Source organism: Rhincodon typus, chromosome 17 (assembly GCF_021869965.1).
Source record: "Rhincodon typus isolate 14 chromosome 17, sRhiTyp1.1, whole genome shotgun sequence".
Taxonomy (NCBI): Eukaryota; Metazoa; Chordata; class Chondrichthyes; order Orectolobiformes; family Rhincodontidae; genus Rhincodon; species Rhincodon typus.
The window spans coordinates 696,120-699,666 of NC_063348.1; the positions used below are offsets into that span (position 1 = coordinate 696,120).

The 3,547-nt window shown below is 44.0% G+C and overlaps 1 protein-coding gene across 1 annotated transcript in view; it reads left to right on the forward strand.

Moving 5' to 3' along the window:
- Positions 1-3,348: 3,348 nt before the first annotated feature.
- madd (MAP-kinase activating death domain) overlaps positions 3,349-3,547 on the forward strand; it is a 224,082-nt gene continuing 223,883 nt past the window's right edge. Inside the window, exon 1 of the mRNA XM_048607272.1 lies at positions 3,349-3,434. The gene's annotated coding sequence lies outside the window, so the exon portion shown is untranslated. The remainder of the gene's footprint in view (positions 3,435-3,547) is intronic.

Genomic DNA, 3,547 nt, shown 5'->3' on the forward strand with positions numbered 1-3,547 from the left:
CACCCTCATCTTTAAAGTCACCTTTCAACCTCCTACACTCCAGTGAGAAAAGTCCCAACCTATCCAGCCTCTCCTTATAACTCAAACCTTCCATTCCTGGCAATATCCTGGTGAACTCTCTCTAGCTTAATAACATATTTTCTATAACAGGGCAACCAGAACTTGACATAGTACTCCAGAACAGTTCTCTCCAATGTCCTGTACAACCTCAACATAATTTCCCAACTCCTATACTCAAAGGTCTGAGCAGTGAAGGCAAGCATGATAAATGTTTTCTTAACCACCTTATCTATATGTGTTACAAACTTCAAAGAATTATGGACCTGAAACCATGGGTCTCTCTTTCTACAACACTGCCCAAAGCCCTACTTTTAATTGTATAAGTCTTGCCTTTGTTTATTTTACTGCCCTAGGCCCTATTTTTAACAGCATCTTAGGTTTGTTTAATACATCCTGATAGGTTGTGTGACCCTTTGAGCTTTTACTTATAAATTCTGTGTTCTGTGTGCTTCTTTCTCACTTCACCTGATGAAGGGGCTATGCTCCGAAAGCTTGTGTTTTCAAATAAACTTGTTGGACTATAACCTGGTGTAACCTGGTGTAGTGTGATTTCTGACCTTGTCCACCCCAGTCCAATGCCGGCACTTCCACATCATGGCTATTTTTAGTTGTATAAGTCTTACCTTTGTTTATTTTACCAAAATGCCATACCTTGCATTTGTCCAAATTAAACTCCATTTGCCATTCTTCAGCCCATTGACTCAATTGATTGAGATGTCTTTGTAATCTTAGATAACCTTCTTCGCAGTCCACTATAATCACCCTTCTTGGTGTCATTTGCAAACTTACTAACCATGCTTTCTATATTCTCATTAAATCATTTATATAAATAACAAATAAAAGTAGACTCAGCACCGATCATTGTGGAACATTCTGGTCACAGACCTCCAGTCCGAAAAGCAACCCTCTGCCCTCCACCCTTTGACTCCTGCTGTTAAATCAATTTTGTATCCAATTGGCAAGCTCACCCTGAATCCCATGTGACCTAAATTTCTAATTAGTCTACCATGCGGAACCTTGAGAAAGACTTTACTGAAGTCCAAGTGAACAATGTTTACTGCTCTGTCCTCGTCAGTCCTCTTGGTTACTTCCTTAATAAACTGAATCAAGTTTGTGAGACACAATTTCTCTGTGCACAAAACCATGCTGACTATCCTTAATCAGTCCCTGCATCTCCAAATGCATAGAAATCCTATCTTTCAGCATCACTTTCAACAATTTACCCACCACCAAAGTCAGACTCACAGGTCTACAGTTCCCATGTCTCTCCTTACATCCCTTCTTAAACAAAGGTACAACATTAGCCACTGTCCATTCATCTGCACCTCACCAGTATTTATAGACAGTACAAATATTTCTGCAACAGGCCCCACAATTTCCTTCCAAACTTCCCACAAAGTCCTGGGATACACTATATCAGGTACCAGAGATTTATCCAGCTTTATATTTTCTAAGATCTTCAGCACTTCCTCTTCCATAATGTGAATGGTTTTCGAAACATCAGTAATTATTTCCTTGAGATGTCTAGTCTCCATTTCTTTCTCCACAGTAAAAACTAACGTAAAGCAATCATTTAATATTGCTTCCATCTCCTGAGATTCAGTGTTCACTTCCAGATACTGTAACTGTACATATATTAGACGCAAAGCCTTTGACTGGATTACAGCCTGTACCTTTCCACTGGCTATCTTTAACAGTACAAAAATTTCACATAAATCCCTATATTAGGTTACAGACTGAAACTGACTGCTGGCTATCTACAGTCATAGGGACATACAGCACAGAAACAGACCCTTTGGTCCAACTCATTCATGCTGACCAGATATGCTAAATAAATCTAGTCCCATTTGTCAGCATTTGGCCCATATCCCTCTAAACCTTCCCTATTCATATAGCCATCCAGATGGCTTTTAAATGTTGTCATTGTACCAGGCTCCACCACTTCCTCCAGCAGCTCATTCCATACACGCACCACTCTCTACGTGAAAAAGTTGCCCGTTTTAAACCTTTTCCCTCCCACCTTAAACCTACACCCTATAGTTTTGGCCACCCCATCCCAGGTAAAAGACCTTGTCTATTTACCCTAACCATGCCCCTCATGATTTTATAAACCTCCAGAAGGTCACCCCTCAACCTTCGATGATCCAAGGAAAATAGCTCCAGACAATTCAGCCTCTCCCTATAGCTCAAATCTTCCAAACCCGTTAGATTCATGGAAAATTGCACAATAGGAGGTGACTGTTCAGTACAATGTGCCTGTGCTGACTATTTGAAAGAGTCTTAGTTCCCCAACCTTGTATGTGGACTTACCATAGAAATACAGTGGCTGCAAGAGTTGGTCAGAGACTAGGAATCCTGCAGTGACTAATTCACATCCTGACTCCCAAAGCCTGTCCACCACCTGCAAGACATAAAACAAAAAAACCCCAAAGAATCAGAATGTTGGAAATAAGAAACATAAACAGAAATTGCTGGGAAAACTCAGCAGGTCAGGCTGAGAGAAACCAGAGTGCTGAAGAAGGGTCACTGGACCTGAAATGTTAACTCTGCCTTCTCTCTGCAGACGCTGCCAGATCTCTGAGTTTTTCGAGCAATTTCTGCCTTGGTATCTAAAAGGCACAAGTGTGTTGGAATATTACTCCCTTGCCTAGGTGGGTGCCCCTTCCACCAGCCACACTCAGTGGCAGTAGTCTGCACCATCTGCAAGATGCACTGCAGAAATTCACCAAAGATCCTGGGACAGCAAATTTCCAAACCCACGACCGGTTCCGTCTAGAAGGACAACAGCAGCAGATATATCAGAACACCAACCCCTCCAGGTTCCCATCCAAGCCACTCAGCATCCTGACTTAAAAATATATCACCATCCTTCACTGTCACTGGGTCAAAATCTGGCAATTCATTCATTCCGTCTAAGTTAAGCCCCATTCCCCGGTCTAATCCAAACCCATTCCCCAGTCTAATCTAAACCCCATTCCCCAATCCCGGTTCTGAGGAAGGGTCACCGGACCCGAAACGTTAACTCTGTTTTCTCCACCACAGATGCTGCCAGACCTGCTGAGCTTTTCCAGCAACTTTGTTTGTGTCTCCAATCCCGATTCCCTGGTCTAAGTTAAACCCCATTCCCCAATCCTCAGTCCCCGGTCTGTGTTAAATCCCAGTCCCCCTTACCCTTTCCCCGTTCCCATTCCCCAATGACTGTCGTGGCTGCCCCCTAGTGACCGACTGCAACGAGCCCACGCACATAGAGCATGAGCACTGAGGAAAGAAACAAGCCCGGGAGGGGATGTGTGCATGCGCGCGTGCGCAGTGTGGATGTGTACGGAAGTTGTATTGCGACTGCGCAAACAGGTCCGGAGTGGGAGGACATGGCGGTGAGTGAGGGAAGGGTCGAGAGAGGGGAGGAGGTGTGGTGAGAGTGAGAGTGAGGGTGCGGGTGAGGGTGAGGGTGAGGAGGGTGGGGAGGGTGAGGGAGAAGCAACCGATT